Source organism: Saimiri boliviensis, chromosome 9 (genome assembly GCF_048565385.1).
Source record: "Saimiri boliviensis isolate mSaiBol1 chromosome 9, mSaiBol1.pri, whole genome shotgun sequence".
NCBI classification, from domain to species: domain Eukaryota; kingdom Metazoa; phylum Chordata; class Mammalia; order Primates; family Cebidae; genus Saimiri; species Saimiri boliviensis.
In genome coordinates this window covers 91,717,711-91,741,128 of record NC_133457.1, presented here as the reverse complement: position 1 = coordinate 91,741,128, position 23,418 = coordinate 91,717,711, and the positions used below count along the sequence as shown (strand labels likewise).

Genomic DNA, 23,418 nt, shown 5'->3' with positions numbered 1-23,418 from the left:
ATATTTAAAGACTTTAAAATATTTTTTAGTGAGAGTTAAGAAACTGTTCTACGATAATAAAGATTAATATTAATATGAGTTACCTGTGATTGCTTCTCCTAGAAGGGGCCATTTCAACCATCCCTGGGTCTTAGAAGCACGGTACACTGCCTTCTACAAGCCTGGCATTGGAGAAGCCATTTCATGTGACATATGAATTGTGTGCATGTGAGGGGTGTGTGTCTGTGTGTGCATGGAGGCACGTGTTCGTAATAGCAATATATGGTCGCTAGTTTTGTCTCTCAGGTTTGAAGTGATTTTCATGTTAGTTAAATGAAAATCATTGTTTCTTCACAGTCTTAATTTCTTTGCAATGTGTTATTTTCAAAATCATAAAAAAAGCTATTTTCATTTTGAAAAAATAATAGATGGTAACTTCTTGGCCAACAAAATTATTTTTGGAGAGCCAAAATTTAAATGTAATTGGGCAGAGTGACAACAGAAATGCCCAAGATAAGCAGCTACAGTCAGTTTCCTGAACGCCTCCCTGTTCCAGGGTCTGCCCTCAGTTTTCTGGCCAGGGTCAGGTACTCTGTGTCCCCTCTGCCCCCATCCCTACAACTCTTCTGCCCCCATTTCATAAGATATCACGGGCATTTAAAAATGTTTAATAACATGCCTCTCCTTGGGTTTGGGATGTCACAAAGGAAAAAAGCCACCCTGAAGCCGTGGAGCCCAGCTTCTAAACAAAGGAATGGTGGGGACTATTATTCAGCTCATTCCAATTTTGTGTCTACCAGATGTGACAACTCTCAAAGGTCTCCAGTTTTCTTTATTCTGTTTCAAATGAACAGATCCTGCTCATAATTTTATCAGGAAAAAATTATTTCTCTGTGCTCAACTTTAAATTGCCTTTGTTTTTCCTTTGAGGAAAAAAATTAAAAAAAAAACACTTTTTTTTTTTTGCTTTATTTTTTATTTTTTTCCTGTGTATAGTTAGCTGGTTCTTTTGCTATTTTGCATCCTGTCTTTTCTTCTGGTTTGTATCCCCAAGCTCAGTGCTTCTCAGATTTTAATGTGCACAAGAATTATCTATGGAATTTGTTAAAGTGCTGTTTCTGATTCAGTAGGCCTGAGGTGGGGCCCAAAACTCTGTATTTTTTTTTTTTTTTTTTTTTTTTTTTTTTTTGAGACGGAGTTTCACTCTTGTTACCCAGGCTGGAGTGCAATGGCGCGATCTCGGCTCTCCGCAACCTCCGCCTCCTGGGCTCAGGCAATTCTCCTGCCTCAGCCTCCTGAGTAGCTGGGATTACAGGCACACGCCACCATGCCCAGCTAATTTTTTGTATTTTTAGTAGAGACGGAGTTTCACCATGTTGACCAGGATGGTCTCGATCTCTTGACCTCGTGATCCACCCGCCTCGGCCTCCCAAAGTGCTGGGATTACAGGCTTGAGCCACCGAGCCCGGCCAAAACTCTGTATTTTTAAAGCATACCCAGGTGAGGCCAAAGCTGCTGGCCCAGATACCACACTGAGTAGTGAGGCTATAATAGTTCACCCAGAGGCATAGGTAGGTAAAAGTAGGTACCGTATTCTACTCAGATGGCCGATTTCTTTCATAGCCTAGAATTAAACCAGCTGTAAGTGGAGCACTTAACTAATGCATACTGTTCTTTTAATAATATTAAGTAAATAAAAATGCAAAACATAAGCGGCGGGGTGATTAACATCTCATCACTCCCAGTTGTCCAATCTCCAGGCGTTCTATGAATACTCATACTTGTGTTTAACTCTCCCGATATCTACTCCGAGGCCTCATGCCTGCCACCTCTAAGCGGTCTAGTGTTTCTGTTTAGAGCTTTCATCGGAGCCTGTCATCACTGAGTCAAATTCAAGTGCTACCACTTACATACTGCGTGTGCTGCACGACCCTAAGCATGCTGCTCCGCTGTCTGAGCCTCAGTTTGCACATGAGTCAAGGAAAACTAAAATCTACCCTGTACAGTGGCTGTGATATTTCAGGAGATCCTGGCCTCTAGCGGGTTGATGCATGAATGACACTTAGGAGTACTAATAATTTGTCTTGTGTTCCTGCCTTCTCTCTGAAGTGTTAGGACATAGTTTCTGACCCCACAACCTCTTCTAGGCCAACCCCAGGGCCCGAAACTCCTTCTGTCTCATGTTCTTGTTGTATGATCTACACCAGTCTTGACTTTGATATTAAACGTGTGTCCGTGGGACAGCCGCGGATCCAAGCTTGTTGTCCCACTTAGAGCAGGTGGGAAGAACACTCAGACTCTCTTGAATCTCGGTTAATTTTTACCTAATTAGCCATCACAACTGCTTAATGACTTAAAAAGAAAACTATAGCTGTTCCTAAGAATTGCATATTGATGTGAATATTCAGTAACTTGGGACACTGTTGTGCCAGATTCCTTATTTGCTTACAAAGATCATTATTTATTCATGGACAATTTAGTTATTACCATTTTAATTGGATGATCTGAATACCTCGAGACAAGGGATTTCAGTTAGCTTTTGCCTGGCATACCAACTCTGCTCAACAAATTGGTAATTGGTAATGTGCCTCTGGAGTATGGGGCTAAGAAAGATTCTGAGGCTGCCTCCATCTGGACATGAAGAAACACCTGATCATTTAGCAACAGCCCTGGTGGGAAGGCCAGTCCTTCTTTAAACCACAGGAATTTTTCTGCGGGGGAAGGAAGGGTTAGGGGAGGGTTATTCCCTTCTTGCCTTATCTTCCCAATTTAATCGTATTATAAAATATTAGTAGAAATTTCTACTTCTTGGGTCAATTTTGTAAACTTTGTGTCCCTGATTTAGTTTGATTCTAAATTCAGTGGGAAATCCCAGGAGATCTGCAAGACAGGAGATTTGCAATCCCAGGAGAACAAGAACTAATTTTCACATTCACATTCAGAATCAATGATTACTTATTCTTTGAGCACCTACTCAGTGCCACACAGCCCCTGTGCTAGGCACCCTCTAGAGTCATCCTGAGAGCATGGACTCCACCAGCTGTTATTTCTTTCACATCTTCAAAGCACATGTAAAGATAGACAGGTCTTGTTATTCTCCCTAGTTGGAGATTCTCTGATTTCAAACCTCAAAACAAATATATTTTTTCTAAGTATATTTAATAAATCTGATCTCTTTTAAATTAAAAAATAGTTTCCCAGTGTTTAAAGTTGTCTAATGAGTTTCCAGAATTTTCTGTGGCAGTGAAGAAAATGCAATTGCCTTTCTGAAAGCAATTGTTGTAATTTCAACATCTCACCACGACAAGCACGTTCGTTTCTCAAGACTGAAGCAGGACAAGGGGAACTAACTTCCCACAAGAAGACCTACTTAGGGTAGCTGCTGTCAGACGCATGGGGGTTGAAATTGCCACCGAGGGGAGGAAAGGGCTTTGAGAATAGCTGCACATGCAATCCAACAGGTTCATTGTTTTATCTACTTTTCTTTTTTTTTTTTTTTTGAGACAGAGTTTCACTCTTGTTACCCAGGCTATAGTGCAATGGCGCGATCTCGGCTCACTGCAACCTCCGCCTCCTGGGTTCAAGCAATTCTCCTGCCTCAGCCTCCTGAGTAGCTGGGATTACAGGCACGTGCCACCATGCCCAGCTAATTTTTTGTATTTTTAGTAGAGACGGGGTTTCACCATGTTGACCAGGATGGTCTCGATCTCTTGACCTCGTGATCCACCTGCCTCAGCCTCCCAAAGTGCTGGGATTACAGGCTTGAGCCACTGCACCCAGCTACTTTTCTTTTTTTTAAAAACATACGCACTCTTTATCTTCCAAAGAACCAACTGGAAGAAGTACTAAAGACAGGATAATCTCTAACCACCTTGGCAGTCTTAACTCAGGGTTTCTTCTTTCCTGTCAGCACTGTCGTCTTTGGGGTCTATAGACATCAACTGCTCCATTCCCTTCTTCCCTAGCTCTCTGGTCCTTATCATTTCCTGAAATCTCCCTGAATACACCCTAGGTGTATTCAGGTCTGTGGGGCTCTTAGGCCAAGACTTCTACCTCTGAGTAGCTCGTCCATTGCCTCATGATCTAGTGGTCTAGGAAACCCTCCCTAACAGCTGCCTACTTTACTTTCTTCATTCCTTAAAATAGCCAGAAACCTTTCCCATCAACGCTTTAAATCACTCCCAGTAGGATGCCCCATGCACCACACTCCTCGTCTGCTGGTTGCATTCCTCCCTCCCTGAGATATTTCTCTCACTCAGGACATTGCAAGGATTTTTGAAACTGTGCCAGGAACTAGGGATAAGAACCAGATATATCAGCAGGGTGCAGTGGCTCACACCTGTAATCCCAGCACTTTGGGAGGCCGAGGTGGGTGGATCGCAAGGTCAGGAGTTCAAGACAAGCCTGACCAACATGGTGAAAGCCTGTCTCCACTAAAAACACAAAAATTAGCTGGGCATGGTGGTGGGTGCCTGTAATCCCAGCTACTCAGGAGGCTGAGGCAGGAGAATTGCATGAACCAGGGAGGCGGAAGTTGCAGTGAGCTGAGATCACGCCACTGCACTTCCAGCCTGGGTGACAGAGTGAGACTCTATCTCAAAAAAAAAAAAGCAAGCCAACCGGATATATCATTTATTATTCCCCAATCCATAAAATTTCAGCAAAACAATGCTGTTTTGTTTCATTAAAACTGGGGGAATTTGGGACACTTCAGTGATGGTGGGTGTGGGGAGAGGGAAGCCCTCTAGCACTGCTGGTGGGATGTAAGTTGATCAAAGCCTCTATTATGGAAGCAACCTGGAAATATGTACTGAGTCTTAACATGTTTATACCCTTCCCCAGTAAGCCGTAATTTGGAGTCTATGATAGAGAAGCATCTAGAAATATATAGGGAGATTTATCTGCAAGTTTGTTTGTCACAGTGTTATTTTATTCTATGAAAAAAAATGAAAATATCAAATTCCAGTGATAATAAAATGTTAAAGTTCCAAGTGTTAGGAAAAAATGCTAGAATGAATAAATTATGGCAGATTCACATGATGAAATAATATTTGTCTATTAAAAACATCCCATAGATGACTAGTGACAGAGGAACATGTTTCAGCATATTATTAAGTAAAAAAAAAAACCAAGATTTTAAAATCTGTATAATATATACTATAATAGTAATAGTGGCTAATTCTTGGAGATAACATTGTGGGTGATTATTATTTTTTAATATATTTCTGTCATTTCTATAATGATTGTACTATTTTTATAAACAGAAAAAAATGTCATTGTAAAGAAAGCCCTCTTTAAACCACTCAGGGCCTAATTGAATACAACTATGAATTATAATCACAAATTATTCTTTCTCATTCATTAAAGTACATCTGGCGAGACCTTTACTTGGCACCAGTTTCTCTGACATTAATTTAAAAGACCAGTTTATAGCTGAGAACAATAAAGCTTCCAACATTTCCAAATTTCATGTGAGTTTTCACAAGCTGTTCCTCTCCATAATTTGTTCAGAATTATGAAATTTTTGCCTGCTCTCATCTCTGGCAAGCTCACAGGAATACTTGACAGTCAGTGCTTGGCAGAACATGTCTTCTGCACCTGGGGCCCCTCAACCCACTTAGCTCTGGAAGGCAATTAAAGGGTGGTTATGATAAACCTCTATCTTTTATCGCCTGCCTGTGGTCCCTAAGGAGGGAGCCCTTAGAGCTGCATCCTGGAATCACTTTCAGGGAGCTCCTGTCTACCTACTCTAAAAGGCACATTCCTATTGATGGCACTATTCCTTTCTTGTGGCTCTGTTTCAGAGCGGGTGCTCTTCCAAACCAGACTCAGGTTTTCAAGAACAATCTTGTTCTTCCGACCTCAGCCCTCTCGTAGAGGAGAGCCATGTCTCCCTGACATGACTGAGAACTCCCTGCAAAGAACCATTTTTTAATTAAAGTATGAATTTCCTAAAGCATCTCAATAGTGTAGACATTCCCTAAGGGAAGCAAGTGGCCCCCAAACCAGATTGGAGTCCCTCCAAAGCAGTGGGATACTAAGAATGGGTGGTGGGCGGTGGGAGTGATCTACCCAGATAAAGGCAGTAAAGGGGTGCATTGTCTGTAGAGAACACTAAGTCAGTGCTAAAAAGGTACTTTTTATTGTCATGTGTACCAGCAATTCTAAACAACGCCTGTGATAAACTTCTTCTCCTCCAAAAAATTATTTGTTATAACGCTTTCTAGACAATGGCAATGGCTGTTATTGAGTTTTAATGATGCATATTAAGCCTCTTAGTACATTTTTATTATCCTTCATAAGCATTGTATTCTACACAGGAGTTAATTGGAAACATTCCCAGTTATAGAGTCAGCCTCGACACATACGTGGGCTCAGCCTCACCCATTCATTTCCAAAGTCGGGTCTTAATGGTTCCAGACAGTTTGAACTCACTTCCAGTGTTGTTCTCGTCTCTAGCACCAGTGGCTCTCCATGGTCCTATATTTCAGCAGTAGATTCAAAGTAACCACAACAGCACAGTGACTCTAAAGGGGACAAAACCAAGTGAATTATTTCAGTTGTCATTTTATGAAACCACTAGGAGTTGTATTTGTGTTTGAATTTTAAAATAGTAAATCAATATACAAACATCAAGATATGTTTTTGTTTGATAAATGCAAATTCTAGTTTACACATGAAATATTTTACCATATTTGAATAATATTTTAAAGTGGAAATGTAGTATTCTTTTTATTGTTTTTTAAAACTAAAGAATAAATCAAGAAAATAGTGATTATTACTGGTTAGTACATGACTGCTACTGAAAAAAAAATTGTTGCTAGAGGAGGAGTTTTTAAAATGATCTGTTTGAGGTGTCCAATATACATGTATGCCACTGTCACAAGACCTAGAGTCATGTCCTCTTGTTACTTTCTATTAGACTAGAAGCCACGACCATTTCCCAAATTCAAAGAATCAAGGAAAAGACAGGTTCTGATTCCTTATATTTCCAAAATTTGGAAATGCTGACTGAATATTCAATGATAGGTTGTCCTAGGCATGTTCATTTATTTGGCGTGTTCAGGTTAATACTAGCATGGAGCTTGGAGAAAGATAGACCTGGTGTTAAACCTATTTACTGGTTTTCTGATTTTAGACAAGTCATGTATCCTACCTAAACCTCAGTTTTCTCATCTGTAAAATGGGAACTTAATAATGCTTAGCATGGTGTTCATGAATATTAGCAAAACAATACAGCACATTTACAAATAAGAAGAAGAAAGAGGAAGAGCACACAAAAGTTTTTTAAATAACCAATGTATATGAAATTAGTCTTGCCTTTCTTCCACTTGAAGAAATTTTCTGTTTTCTAATCCTAGACAGATGCCACATCTCTACCCCAGTTTATTTTAAAACTGTCATCATATGATCATGCTTTACAGAAAGTAATCATTCTATGGAAAAAATTTACAAATTGTAATACCTCTTAGTTCCTAATACTACATGGTAGAAAAATAGGAGGTATTTTAACAAAACTAAAACATCGTAGAGCGCAAAGCAAACTCTTACGCCTCCTGGGCATCCCTAGTCCTTTTTGGCAAAGAGCCGTTAGCATATTGAACTACAGAAGCCAGAACCTACCTGCCTTACGAAGAGCAGGACATTTTATCAGCCTCAGAATAGGCTATGCTACAACTTGAGCCTAATTCAAAGACATAAGCTTTCTCCAAAATTTACAGAAGCAGAACTCTTTCTCTGCATTTTAACATTATCTCCAATGTTCTCCCAAGTCGACCTTTCCTTAACTGTAACAATCTACCTTCCCTTAATAACCTGTACTTATCCACTTTTTTTTTTTTTTTTTTTTTTTTTTTAGGATTTCTGTCCCTCTGTGCCATTAATCCATCTATTCTCCCTGGCCCCTCATTACTACAGCCTCATCAAAGTCTGACATCTGTTATTAAAACTCTCATGTCCCACAGATCTGTATATACCTATGGACAAGGTGACTGCACATTGCAGTTTGCTGGGCCAGTCCTGGCTCCAGTGTGTTGTTTCAGACAGTTATTCACAGTGCCCCCTTTTTCTCAAAAGCATTTCAGTATGAGTTGTAAGTTACATGTTGCCCTATCTATAGAGGAGAATAAGTCTATGTCCTCAATTTTCATATAGAACTGTAAATATCCCCTAAGTATCCACTAAGCTTGTTTAAAAAAGAAAAAAGAATTAGAGGCTGGGTATGGTGACTCACACCTGTAATCCCAGCACTTTCAGAAAACGAGGAGTTTGAGACCGGCCTGGCCAAGATCAGAAGTTTGAGACTAGCCTGGCCAACATGGTGAAACTCCATCTCTGCAAAAATTAGCTAGGCATAATGGCAGATGCCTGTAATCCCAGCTACTCAGGAGGCTGTGGTAGGAGAATCGCTTGAAACTGGGAGGCAGAGGTTGCAGTGAGCCAAGGTTGCACCACTGCACTCCAGGCTGGGTGACAGAGTGAGACTCCATCTCAAAAAAAAAAAAAAAAAAGAGAGAGAGAGAGAGACACTTCTTCATCATAAAAGTTTTTTTTTTTGTTTTTTGTTTTTTGTTTTTTTGTTTTTTTGTTTTTGAGACGGAGTTTCGCTCTTGTTACCCAGGCTGGAGTGCAATGGCGCGATCTCGGCTCACCGCAACCTCCGCCTCCTGGGCTCAGGCAATTCTCCTGCCTCAGCCTCCTGAGTAGCTGGGATTACAGGCACGAGCCACCATGCCCAGCTAGTTTTTTGTATTTTTAGTAGAGACGGGGTTTCACCATGTTGACCAGGATGGTCTCGATCTCTTGACCTCGTGATCCACCTGCCTCAGCCTCCCAAAGTGCTGGGATTACAGGCTTGAGCCACCGCGCCCGGCCTTTTTTTTTTTTTTTTTTAAATTAAAATAGATCTAAGAATGCATAAAGACTAGTGGATATGATTGACAATCAGATGCAAAATGAGCAAATAAGCATATAAATCAGAGAAACAGAGTGGACATCAATGGACTGATTCAAAGATATTTATGGCAGAGGCTAAGTGATGGTGGTTTTAGAAATGAAATAGATGAACATTTTATTTATGGTCCTGCCTTAGGTATACAGAACAAAATGTATACTCTGGAGGACAGAGACACAATTCAGTCTGATTCTCCACCTCTTACACAATTCCAAGACCTAAATTATGTCACAGACTCAGTCACTCAATGGAAGGTTGGGATTTGCCCTCTGAAGAGAAATCTCTAATATAGTCACAGATACCTTATGTATCTTTCTGAAGGCTTCCTCAGACATATCTGAGGCTATTTACCAGAATGACTGTTTACTGGTGAAAGAAAGATATTGAGACCTTTTAGGAGTTACTGAATACTGCTTCTCAAAGTATACTTAGGTTTGAAATGCCACTGATCCACTAGTACAAATCCAAGATTATTGAGGTCAGTTCAGATGAGACCACAAATACATCTTCTCTTTTTTTCTCACCTACTGTCTTGAATATACAGTGTAGTTGTATTTATTAACAGACACAATTTTGAAGCAACTTTTTTTTTTTAATAAGAAAAAGAATGAAGAGGAAGAAAGAGAAAGAGGAAGAGGGAGAGAGGATGGGGGTTTGCTTTATTGCCCGGGCTAGAATGCAATCTAAATATGGGTATGCCTATAATTGTCCTTTAATGGAGATATAAAAGAAAATGAGGGAAGAGAATAACAAACAAGGAGCCAACCAACATTTCGTTTAAACTTCTAAGTTGATATGATGTGGTACTGATAAGACTGTATATTTTGTATATTTAAAGTGGAGAGTTCTATAAATGTTAATTACATTTACTTGTTCCAGATCTGAGTTCAAGTCCTGGATATCGTTGTTAATTTTCTGTCTCATTGATCTGTCTAATATTAATGTTGAAGTCTCCCACTATTATTATGTGGGAGTCTAACTCTCTTTATAAGTCTTGTATGTCTGCGTATTCCTGTATTGGGTGCGTACATATTTAGGATCTTTAGCTCTTCTTGTTGTTGCATTGATCCTTTTAATATATATAATGTCCTTCTTTGCTTCTTTTGATCTTTGTTGCTTAATTGTAACTTCTGCTTTTTATTTATTTATTTTAGGTCTCTGTTTGGTTGGTAAATCCTTATCCATCCCTTGTTTTGAGTCTTTGTGTATCCTTGAATGTGAGATGGGTCTGCATGCAGCATACTGATGGGTTTTAGTTTTTTATTCAAATTGCCTGTCTGTCTTTGGATTGGGGAATTTAGTCAATTTAAATTTAGAATTAATAATAATATATGTGAGTTTAATACTGCCATTTAATATTAGCTGGCTATTTTGCCCATTAGTTGATGTAAATTCTTCATTATATTTATGCTCTTTTTGGTATTTTTTTAGAAAGGCTGATACTGTTTGTTCCTTTCTATGTGTAGTGGTTCTTTCAGAAGCTCTTGTAAAGCAGGCCTGGTGGTGATGAAATCTCTGAGTGCTTGTTTATTCACAAAAAAACTTTATTTTTCCTTCACTTGTGAAGCTTAGTTTGGCTGGATGTGAAATTCTGGGTTGAAAGTTCTTTTCTTTAAGGATGTTGAATATTGGTCCCCACTCTCTTCTGGCTTGTAGGGTTTCCACTGAGAGATCTGATAGGCTTCCCTTTGTGGGTAACCTGACCTTTCTCTCTGGCTGCCCTTAGTATTTTCTCCTTCATTTCAACCCTGGTGAATCTGACGATTATGTGCCTTGGAGTTGCTCTTCTTGAGGAATATCTCTGTGGTGTTCTCTGTATTACCTGGAGTTGAATATTACCCTGCCTTACTAGGTTGGGAAAATTTTCCTGAATAATTTCCTGAAGCGTATTTTCCAGCTTGGATTCATTCTCTTCGTCACATTCAGGTACACCTATCAAGCATAGATTAGGTCTTTTCACATAGTCCCATATTTCTTGGAGACTTTGCTCATTCCTTTTTATCCTTTTTTCTCTAATCTTGTCTTCTTGTTTTATTTCATTGAGTTGGTCTTCGACCTCTGATATCCTTTCTTCTGCTTGATCAATTCGGCTGTTAAAACTTGTGCATACTTCACATAGTTCTCGTATTGTGTTTTTCAGCTCCATCAATTCACTTATATTCCTCTCTAAATTGTGTATTCTTGTTAACATTTCGTCAAATCTTTTTTCAAAGTTCTTAGTTTCTTTGGACTGGGTTAAAACAAGTTCTTTTAATTCACAGAAGTTTCTCATTATCCACATTTTGAAGCCTGCTTCTGATAATGGAACACACTCGTTCTCCATCAAGCCTTGTTCCGTTGCTGATGAAGAACTGTTATCCCCCGCTGAGGGAGAGGCATTCTGATCTTGGGTATTCTCAGCCGTTTTTGGCTGTTTTCTTCCCTTCGTTATAAATTTATCTATCTGTGGCCTTTGTATTTACCGTCTTTGTAATTGGGTTTCTGAGTGGACGTCCAACTTATTGATTCTCAGCGCCGAAATCTGAGCAACCCACTGCGCTGACTAAATCAGCGGCGTTAAGATTGATGGTGCTTTTCTGACTCTGCACCAAGAACCGACGCTCCGAGGCGCCGGCAAAACCGCCTCGCTGGTCACAAGAATCGCGCTGGCCACCCGTGGAGCTCCTCCGCTGGGAATCTCCTGGTGCGTGAGCAACAAGAATTCATGTGAAGGTGTGGCGTCCTCTCTGTTCTTTGTGCTTTCACTGGGAGCTACGATCCCGAGCTGTTAGTGATCAGCCATCTTGGATCTCTCTCCTCCATCATAAAAGTTCTAAGCCGAGAAGACAAAAAGATCAAAGGAAGACATTTAAGACTTGGTGGAGGCTGTAACTCCCAAGCACTTGTAGGATACAGATTTCTGATTCTGTCTTTTAGCAGATAACAACAACCAGCTTGGTTTTTGAGGCTTTCTGGAAGTGGTAGGAGGTGGTGAGTTACAGCCTGTTTTGTCGTTCAGCCTTTCTGGGATGTCTCCTGATGCTATGCAGATGCTCCCTCTTTTGGTTCAAGAGAGATTAGAGTTGAATCCACTCCCCAGGCAAGTGAAAGCCTCAGCCTTTCTAGAACCATTGTCTGGTTTTGACTAGATCTCCAGGGCACAAAGATGCTGCCAGTCCTGGCTATAGGAAGATGTCCTGCCTCTCCCAAGTGTCCCAGGCTGTGCTGCATGCTGGCTCTGCTCCATCCAATCCCTGGCACCTCCAGAGCCTGAGTTCCTTCCTGGGGTCCAGGCTGCTCTGTGCAGACCCTTTGGGCCCTTGCTGGGATGTCGGGTCTCAAACCTCTTCTCTACATCAGTGTGCCACAGCGTCCTTTGAGAGGCTCTGTGATAAAGTCCCTGGAAAAAATGCACTTTCAAAACCTGCCTTTTGGAGACTGACAATGCATAATCACTTCTAAAATGTTCCAGGAAGAACTACAACAAAGAAGCATGTTTGACTGTTTAGCCCAGTGTTCCCTGTAGTTTTGACTATAGAATCCCTCACTTTCTCTGCACACATAATATCCCCCAATATTATGCTTGGGGAAATTCTACTCTCATTTTTCTCTCCTGTTAAGTTTGGTTAAATTAGAATCACTCTCCAGCTGCAAAGGTGGTTTCTAGGCTCTGATGAGATCAGAGGTCTCTCAACCTTTTATTCTAAGCCAGTATTTATTGCAAAAGGCCACTGGCCTGATGCTGGACACCATCTTTCCCTAGCATTTACCAGTGCCACAGCAGCTGTCCCCAACAGCCAGATTCCCTGTATCTTCCTTTTTCTGGCACATCTGAGTTGGTGGTAGGCTAAGACCTAAGACAGAAAAATCACTCCTCCGGAGTAGAGCGAGCACAGGGGGCATAGTGATGAAAGAAGTCAGTTGTGAAAGTAGAAAGGGACTCATACAGTGACAAGTAGAGACTTTTGATTGTTTTTTGCTTGTTTGTTTTGGGGTTTGTTTTTATTACTTACACCCTAGTCATGTAGCTGTATGGTGCTTTTATTCCAGACTTAAAGCAAAGGGCTCCAGTAACCTAAAGGAGCGGAGAGAATGTGTACCTTGAGAATGGAAATGGCCACAGCTGATTAAGCACAGCAAAGCAAGACTCAGTCACTAGAGGCACGACGAGAATCAGGTAAGAGAATAGAACAGACCTTGCGGCCAAGTAGCCTTGATGCTGACCTCTGAATCACTGAACTAGTGCTGTAGAGCTTCCTGAATCCTACGAAAATGGGCTAAGGACTGACCCAGTTCTGAGGCAAGGATGGGCCTAAAGTCACTAGCCTCATCTTTGAGAATTAAAAACTTGCAATGGCATAGACTGTGATGTTAAAGCCTGTACTTCTTTCTAGAAAAGCTAACAAAATCTTATTTATCCTCTGAGATACAGACTCTCAGTTCATCCTCAATACTAAGAAGGGGTCACCCTTCATTCTATAAGGGGATATCAGTTATCTGTTGCCACAGTAATGCTGCGTAATAGACAGCCACTGAACCTCAGTAACATTCTGCAACAAGCATCTATTTTGCTCATGTGTGTGGGGTCAGCTGGGGTCAGCTAGGCAGCTCTGCTGATCTTGGCAGGGCTCGCTGTGGGGCTGGGGCTGGCTGGCTGTCAGCTGGTAAAGGCTGGCCTTGACTGGGACACCTGGGACAATGAGATCTGTTTTGTTCAGAGCTCCTTGGGGTCTAGGCTCAAAACTGCCACACTATCTCTTCTGCAACAGTCTGTTGACTAATGCAAGTCACACAGTGGAAGCCAGATCACCAATTAAACAGGTGAAAAAGACTCTACCTATTTAACAAAACAAACTGAAAATTTATGTGGTGAAAAGTGTAGCTATGGAGAGAGGTGAAGAATCAGGGCTGTTAGTGAATCGCATGATCACAGGGATAACATGCCCAGTACCCTTTTGCTAATTCTGACTCCTATTTTTACCAGCTTAATCAGAACCTTCGTTCACAGCTACAGGTAAAGTGAATGAGTGACCACTTGGGCAACTGCCTTTACTTATGTATCCATAAAGATTGCAGAGCTAGGTTTAACCAGGGTGACTGTGAAATAGTTTGAGAGAAACATTCTGCCAGGTGGGTGTTCTTGCTAGTCTTTCAGACCCATCTGGGGGAATCAGAGGGAAAAGGCTGGTGCTTCTCCAGCACATACCCAATAAATGTCATCTACAATCTGAGAAGCATAATTTTGTACTTCATTTTAGCATCACAATTCTGTGAGGTTGCCGGAGCTCTGAGAGAGATCTCCATTTCCTCCTGAGGCTGTGACAGCTAAGGCATCTCCCAGGTTCACTCTGTAGAAAAGGCGGTGCCCAGACAGGACCTGCTCCCCTGCCCTTCACCCCGGCTCCATATGCCCTCCCAGCTGCCTCTGGCAGCCTGCAGATACTGGTCCCTGAAGCATCCTTGGCCACCCCATTCTAAGGGCGGCATGTGGACACTGGCGAACCCAGCCAAGCCATTTTCAGGAGGTGATGCCTCCTTTTTTCTCTGGCAGTTTGGACAGCAGATTCCAGCAAGGCCACAGCTGGAATGCCACTGGCTGAGGTAACAGCTGTAGGAGTTGGGCAAGTGTGCGATGGAAGACCCTGCTTGTCTTCAGGAGGCACTTACTTTGTTCATACTTGTTTTTCTGCCAACTCCTTGGGCAATTGCTATGACTACTTTGGTGCATTTCCAAGAGATGCTAGTAACACTCCAAAGGCAAGAAGCCAAGAAGGAAGTGAAATGCAATAATGCAGCAGTTGCTGTGATAGAGGACACAGGAAGATGCCATCTAGCACCCCTGCTCCAGAGGCAGAAACTGTGACACATCACCACTTACACCCCAGGAAAAGAAAGCCTAAGAATGAGAAAATCTGGGAACCTCTGGGCAGCAAATAAAAATGTCACTGCACTGTCTCAATGGCCTAGAAGGAGGGGCAGACTGAGGAAGTCAAGCTGAGAGAATCACTGGGGAAGGCTCACAATAGTGACAGCCTGTTCTTGCCACCCACAGATGTTTCTCTCCAAACTGTTTGAGGCATAACGACATACACAGGGCCCCTTGCTAATAAACAGATTGAGCACTAGAACATTGATTTCCTAAACCTCCTCTCTAACTTACTAACTAGGAAAACAAACATGTTCCTTGAAGAATATCTGGACTTTTCCATCACACGTTTATATATGTCTTCATTTAAATCTACTGGGTTTTCGATGCTTGTGATGGATAGCATTCCTTCTCATTTCAGCAGGTCTATTGAGAATCCAATGTAAATTCCCAGTGGGAATTTGAAAATAAAGTCATCTGTCAAAATATGTGGCTTGTGATACATCAATGAAAGCAATACTCACAGCCACAGAGAAGACAAAAAAGCCATAGTTATAGTAATAGTTATAAAGAGAGCCAGTGCTACCCCCAGACAACACAGTAGAGCTGGAATCCAGGTCTCCAAACAAACTGGGAAAGGCTTCTTGTAGGAGTGCTGTTCCATAGAACTTTCTGTGATCACGGAAAAGTTCAATATCTGTGCTGCCCAGTATGGTAGCCACTAGCCACATGTGGCCATTGAGTACCTGAAATGCAGCCAGGACAGCTGAGGACCTGAATTGTTAACTTTTTGAAATGTTCAATTAATTAAAATTTTAATAGCTGCATGCAGCTAGTGGCTGCCACATTGGACTGAACCACTCTTGTGTCTTGCTTTTTCCACTAAATTGCATTTTGTTCTGTTGTGTTCACCAGTATTTCTGGTATCAACTTCAGCAGCTTGGAGTGTTTGGCGGTGTTCCCATCCCCTGTGGCAGGGGCTCAGGAATGCAAGGTTGATGGCATGGTCCTCACTTTGCAGGCAGCCAGCCTGTGGGGACAAACCTCAACATGGGAAAATGTGGGACCAAGTATGTGGGTGCCTGAAGGTCAAGGTATTTGGATTCCTGGTACAGAAGGAAGAGAAAAGCTGAAAGGGAAGACTTTTAGATTTTGGGAGTCTGCCCTGTTTGGAATGTGTCCTTTACAGACAGAAAAATAAGCTGGCCTTTTGAGGAAAGAGGAAGGAGGCGTTTATAAATGTGTTATCCTTACAGCCAGATGAGAGGAAAGAGAAATGAAGAGTGACTAGCAATTAGAGATGCTAGGCAAGGCATTTCAGAACTGAAGCAGGAGGGTCAGAAAAGCTGTTCTCTCCCATGACTTTCTCCTCGGAGAGAAGTGACCCCCTAGCTTCAAGATGATTCTTGTACAAATATGCACAGTGTGTTTTTGATTAAGTATCAAAACAAAACAGAATCGCGGGAAAAACTTGGCCACTGCCTGAGGGGAATTCTAGGGTTCGTGGGTCTATGTATTCAAGGGGGCCAGAAGCACCACGTGAAGACCCTGTTGGATGGGAGGTCTGCAAAGACAATTCCTATCACTCAATAAATACTTGATGAAGGAGGCATATGTAGGAATGGTAGAGTGCGGAAAGAAAGCTGATGCATGACAGAAAAACAAGGACTCTAAGATGCATCACCCACGTTGTGATGTCATCCAGAGGACTCAAATCAGTATCCCGTTTGAGAATGCATTTGTGTGACAGCTGGTGGCCTGGGGTGGGGGGCATAAACCCTATGATGATGACTAGGGAACAGGGCTTGAGGGAGAAACGGGGGTAAAACCAGTGTCTCTCGGATCCTTATTCTTTCTTTCAGAGCATTGTTAATTTCAACATGACCCCAAGAAACACCCCTAAACATGCCCTGTCCATCTCAACCCGGTCACAAACTTCATTAAGCAGTTTAGTTTTGTGTCTAGACAGACCAGTATTTTAATTCTCAACAACTCCCTGAGTTTAGCCTATGACTGAGCTCTCCTTCCAAGTCAGCAAAGAAAGGAGTTGACAATACTGGCTCTCCATCTGGGAAAAGAGACGATGCGCCGCGCTTCTACCTTTTCTCACTGTGAGAGTTCAGCCAACTGCAAAGTTAGAGGAACAGTCCACACTAGACCACCCTCACTTCTGACGGCAACTGTAAGTGTGGGTGGGTTCAATAATTATTCTGTTTCAATAATTCGCTAGAAGGATGCGTAAAACTCTGTTATACTCATGATTATGGTTTGTTATAGGGGGAGGAAAGAGATTAAAATTAGCCAAGGGCAGAAGCTCACTGGGTGGAATCCAGGGAAGTACTGTATGTGGAGCGTCCATTGTCCTCTCCCTGTGGAGCCAGGGCACATTACTGTTCCAGTACTGGTGGGTGACAGTATGCACAGTGTATCATCAGCCAGGGATGGTTGCTCAAGCCTTGAGTTCAGAGTTTTTACTGGGGCTCCATTACATAGTCATGGTTGACTGATTGCTTGCCCCTGTGTTTGAGTTCAGTCTCCAGGTCAATTGATACCTCACGATCCTAGGCTGCTATCCTAAATCACATGGCTGGTCTTTCTGGCACAGCCAGTCCCTACTTTAAGATATGGCCAGCTTGACCATAAATCACACTATTAGACTACTCGTTGTGACCCAAGGCTTCCAGGTAAACCAAGACACTTCTTTCAGGAATATCATGTCAAGGCCTGAGGGAGTAACCCCCAGAGGCTAACCTCAAAGGCCAGATGTCTTTTGGGACAAGGTTAAATTCTTTACTACATACGCATAACAATAAACTCAAGATGGCTGGAAGACCTAACCATGAAAAAAACGTAAAGACCCAGAATAAAATATGATGAAAGTTTTACAGTTCTGGGTGTAGAAGTTGTCTAAACATATAATTAAGCCTATAAACCATATAGGAGAAGATTAAATTAAAAAATATAAAACTTTTAAACTAAAAAGACACCATAAAAAAAAGATAATCAAAATTAGAGAATATACTCACATCATACTGATGTCAACAAATGGATATGAAAAGACAAATAGTGCATTAGAAAAATGAACATAATCTATAAGGAACAGAAAAATTAACAAAATAAATAGACACTGTTGATGAACATGCAGGTCAGTATAACCTTCTGGGTCATTAATTTGGGTCATTTAGAGTCATGAAAATGTAAAATTAAAAATGATGTTCTATCTCTCGGAATATGGCTTATAGAAATTGTGTACAAGCTCAGAAACGCACGATGTGTGTCTGTCCAGCATTGTTTGCAATAGAGGCTGGAAACACTCTAAACCCCCAGCCCGTATTAAAAATGCTATGCTATACACAAATCATGAGGGAGAGCTCTACTAACTGATGTGGGAAGAAATCCATAAGCATTCACTGAATACATGAGTTGCAAAAGAATATTTATGGACTGATTTTGGTTTTGTATATAAAAAGTATGTAAATGTATATAATCTGTTCATGTGTAATGACGAACACACACACATGTGCTACATCTACACTCAGGAAAAATAAAGACTTTTAAGGTGCTATGCCAAGATAGAAATGGAAGGATTACCTTTCCTGTTTTATGCTCTATGATTTCATTTGAATTTGTTTCAGCAAGTACATGTGCATGTGTGAATTTTGCAATCGCTCACACACACATGTGGATGAACACTGGTTATGCAGTGTGTTGCCTTGGCTCTACTGGAGCTGCTTCTTACAATCCCCTTCTCTTTAGGATTCTGAGGTAGAGTTGCTGAGAAAGAAGTTTGCAGGAGACATGGAGGGCAGAAGTAAATCAATGACCTTTGTTCTCTGAAAGCCCCTGTGGCCAGATACAGTGACAAAGACAGACAAAAAGGTGCTGCTGGCCAGATACGGTGACAAAGACAGACAAAAAGAAACTACCTCATCCTAGTTTCTCCCCTACTCAGCAGTCAGGTCTTTTCAATTCTGGCCCTGCTGACCAACCGTTGCCTTCCCCCTAACGCGGGGATGCGATCTCACAGCAGCGGTGGCTCTGAGCAGCCCTCCACGGCCTCCCCTTTCCCCTTTGCAACCTCATGCTGGCAGCTGGCGCATCTGGCTGCCTCCCCACCTCCCTCACAGACTCCAACGTGTCCTCTCACACCAGTGCTTCAGGAGGGCTGGAGAGAGAATCTCCTCTGACCTCCCAACTCCCCTCTTTGGACCTTTATTTTCCAAGCTCCTGCCACATTTGTGTAGGTTTAATGTCCATGTGAGTCTCTTATTTTATCATAGTCATAGCAGTTCTGCTTTCCGAATGGATCTTGACGGATTCCACATGTCCATATACTATATATATATATGTATATACATATGTATATATGTATATACATATATATATACGTGTATATATATATGTATATACATATATATATATGAAATGCATGACATATACACGTACATATATGTGTGTGTGTGTGTGTGTGTGTGTGTGTGTGTGTGTATTTATGTCATGTATGATGTGAGGAAAGTTTGATGGGAAAGCTGAGTTTCAGTTTTTTCCTTTGAGACTCTCATGCCATCAGCCCTGGGGCCTAGGATGCACCCCTGTCACACTCTGGCCCGCTTGGGAGCAAAACTCCCCTTCATCTTCGTCGTCTCAGCATAGCTTAGACAGCCAGAGACATGAAAAAATGCTAAACCCTAAGGGAAATCAGCAGAGTCCTCACAGTATCAAAACAGGACAATTTCCAGAGCAGGCTGCAATTCCTCCAGGGCTAACTTGATTTGGGAGATTCTTAGATTCCATCACACATCTTAGATTTGGTGGATGTCACCTTTAAACTCCTTCCCTAAAAATCCCTTCTTTAGACTTTTAGATGCAGTGAATTCCAATGGCAATGGGAATAAAAGTGAGGAAGAAGGAACAAGTATTTCAGCTTTGGCTGTCATGTATTTGGTACTTAACCTGTAAACATCTCACTTAATCCTCACAACATCCTGCGAGGTAGAGCTTATCCCTGTTCTAAGAAGAGAAAATGGAAGCTGAGAGGTGTTATGCAAATCTCCCAAAGTCCCACACAGCTGACCAGTGAGTGGCAAAACCAGGAGTCGAAGTAGTTCAGTTTGAGTATGAGATACATGCTTTGACACATGATCTGCTCTTTGAGCTGGATCCACTTCAGCTGCCTCCTGAATTAGTCAGCCACGCTTGCACAAAGCAACAACCTCAAGAGTTTCATGGCTCACAGCAACAAGCACTTATTTCTTGCTCATAGGGGTGTTGGTTGGCTGTAGATTGGCTGTGGGTTGCTGGGGCCCAATTGCCTAGGTGGTGTCAGGCTGGAGGTCTGGTCAAGGTCTATTGTATGTCTTTATTCTGGGACCGGGACTGAAGGAGCAGTGACGACTCAGCCATGTTCTTCTCACGGTGGATGGTACGTGCTTAAGAGAGCGAGTGGGAGCATGCCATGTTCTTAAAGCCCACTCTCAGAACTGGCACACTGCCCCTTCTACTTGTGTCTCTTTGGCCCATAGCCAGCTTGCCCATAGTCAAGGAAAGGCAGAGAAGTACCCTCTTTCCACAGTGGGAAAGAAAGGGAATGAATATTTGTTCAACATTCTTCCCGTAAGTCCTGACAGCAAATTTCAATTTATCTTCTGAGACCACATCCTTGCATCCGAGGAATGAGGGCTTCCCTTCTAGCAGATTCCTGTTCAACCAGCCACAGTGTAGCTTGGTCTTAGACAACCAAATATCAGTATAACAAAATGGCTATTGTCTTCATTATCTGTTGTTAGGTAACAAACTGTCCCAAAACTCGGTGTCTTCAAATGTCAACAAGCATTTGTTTTTCTCATGAATCTGTAATTTGGACAGGGCGCAGTGGGCATAGCATACTGGGAGAGACTAGTATCAGTTGGAGAGGCAAGGGTGACTCACCCTCTGGGGCTGTAATCTCCTAAAGACTCACTGCGCTCACTCACATGTTTGGTAGTCGATTCTGGCTGTCAGCTGAAACCTCACCTGTCAATAAGAACACAACATGCATTCTCTCCATGGGGCCTCCCGGGCTTCCTCAGTCTGGTGGCTAGGTTTCAAGTATAAGAGTCCTTACAGAACAATGCAGAAGTGCGTGTAATTTTTGTTATCTATCTTTGAGAGTCACACAACTTCACTTCTGCCATTCTGTGCTGCACAGATGGTCACAAAAGTCCACCCAGTTTCAAGGGAAGGGTATATGGACTCCCACTGCTTCATGGACGGAGTATCAGTGTCACATTGTAAGAAGTGGGTGTGGGATGGGATGTGTTACGGTAGCCATCTTTAGAAAATATATATGCTATACCTATATAATGGCAACTCATGCCATCTGATGGGGGAGGGCATTCTTCTTCAAAGGACAAAAGTTACTGTAATTATGTCAATCTTTCACCTCCTTTAATGGGAACTGAAAATCCCTCCTTCACATTTTGTAGCCGTACTCTCACTGTGTAGCACTACTCATCACAACTGACTTGGATCAAGCCAGTCCTAGGTAAGCGGGGGTTAAGTTAGAGCAGAAGGGCAAGGTTTGCATCCATGGACTGAGGGATTTGTGTGGCATTGAACACTGGCAAGACCTAGCAAGTCACAGGCATTTCTTTTGGGAATTTTTGGAGAATTCTATTCAAAACTCCCAATAATTGTCTTGACAATTATTCTTTCTTGAAGAAAGAAAATTAATATTTGTGATGCCCATGTGCCAGGCACTCTGCAACATGCTTTCCATTCAACCCTTTGTTTAACCCTTTCTGGTGGATATGACTCCAGGTAGATCTCATTATTCCCATTTGTGGATGAGAGAATCAAAGACAGAGGGGTTCAGTCACCTTCTCAAGACCACACATCTAATAAGTGACAGAGCTAGGACTTATCTCAAAGAAGGTATAATTGGCACAAACTCTTTAATAGTCTCTAATTTTAAAAAGCCACTGTCACAACACAGAGGAGAAAAACATGTCAATCTCACACGTAAGCAGATGGTGGGGATGCAAGTTAATGACAGAGAGCGGGGAACTTGTCACCTGCAGATGGAGCTTTTGAAGCAGTCTGCTCCAATCTAACAGCTTGTCAAGGGACTAGTGACCTAGGACAGTTGGTCACCACAAAACCAGGTGTCATAGCAGGGCTACATCAAGCTGCCTGCAAAGCCTTCTAAGACTCCGCTCATATTTGGAGGTGAGAAGAGGGAAACCCCAAGAGAACTCCCCACATCGATGATGAGCTAAATCCACCTCCTCATCTCAATTACAAGATCTTTCAGAAGATGACAGAGGAAGGTTTTAAGAAATGCTCATACCCAAGTGACACCCCAACTCAATTAAACCAGAATCCCTGGGGTGAGACTGAGGAATCAGTGATTGTAGGTGATTCTAATTGCAGCCAAGTTTAAGTACTATTGCTCTACTTAGAGTTAATGCTTATGGAGCCCAGAGAAGCCTGTGTGTAGCATACAATGCAAGAAAACAACATCATTTCCTAATTCTTAGTCCTGCATGCTTTCCCCCTTCTCTGGGTTTTTAGCACGCCCAATAAACAGGAAGACCCTCCCTCTACCTTCCTTTCCCTGCTGTCTTTTTTTCATAGCAGGTACAGCCCTTGCTAGGATACTCTATACTTATCTGTCTACCTGTTTATTACCTGTCATCTCCACTAGAATGTTAGCTCCATGGGCCAGCAGACCACATTGCACAGCTCTGGGAGGTGCCATTTTTATATGATACAAGATAAATGGTGCCTCCTGGCATTGTGTGATGTATTAGCTCTTCCTAGGGGTGGACATTTTGTCTTGTTCACTGTTGTTTCCCAAAGGCCTAGAACAGTACCTAAAAGATGAGAAATGTTCAACAATTTTTTTTAATGAATGAACAAAAGATTGAATATAGAAAAGTAATAAGGATTCTCCTATAGAAAGACCTGGTCTTCCTCCAGCCTAAATCTTGGCTCTGATGCTCATCATCTTCATCCTCATCCCCATCATTGTTATCATCATCAACCTTATCATCTGTTATTAAGTCAGCACATAAAATTTCCTTTGAAGACAGGTTTCCATGACTAAAAATGAAAGCTTAAAAACTAATGCCCCATCAAGATGAACTGATGTTCACCAGGCTTCAGACTCTGCCCATCCCCCACCCCAAATAGCTTTCGAGCCGGATGGACTTGAGTTTAGAATCTGCCTTCATCACTTACTAGCAATAGGCCCCAGGGCAAATATTTATCCTTAAATGGTTATAACAACTGATTTAGTAGACTATCATAGATTAAGAGGTCATATTTAAAGTGCCAGTGACAAATTAATATATGAAAACAGGCCCAAGTTCACTAGCATCCAGGGAAATGCAAATTAAAATAATTTTTACTCATTAGATTGGCAAAAGTGAAATAATATGTTAGTAAGAGAATGCCAGCTGCTATTAACAGATAAACCTAAAAAATTCCAGCAACTTAATAAAATAGACTTAATTTTCTCTTCAGCTAAAGACCAATCAGCAGTGACAGGGAAACCTGCTCAGTTCCATGATGACATTCATAGGCTGAGGCTGACTCCCTCCAGTGTTTCTGTTTCCCCCATGGGCCCTGGAACTTTCCACTTGATCCTCTGCCCCCCTAC

At 41.9% G+C, this 23,418-nt stretch overlaps 1 long non-coding RNA gene across 1 annotated transcript in view; it reads left to right on the top strand.

Moving 5' to 3' along the window:
- The window catches only part of LOC141585685 (uncharacterized), a 185,113-nt gene that overhangs the window by 29,840 nt on the left and 131,855 nt on the right, over window positions 1-23,418 (top strand). Inside the window, exon 2 of the long non-coding RNA XR_012519318.1 lies at window positions 12,962-13,088. This is a non-coding gene — a long non-coding RNA (uncharacterized LOC141585685). The remainder of the gene's footprint in view (window positions 1-12,961; window positions 13,089-23,418) is intronic.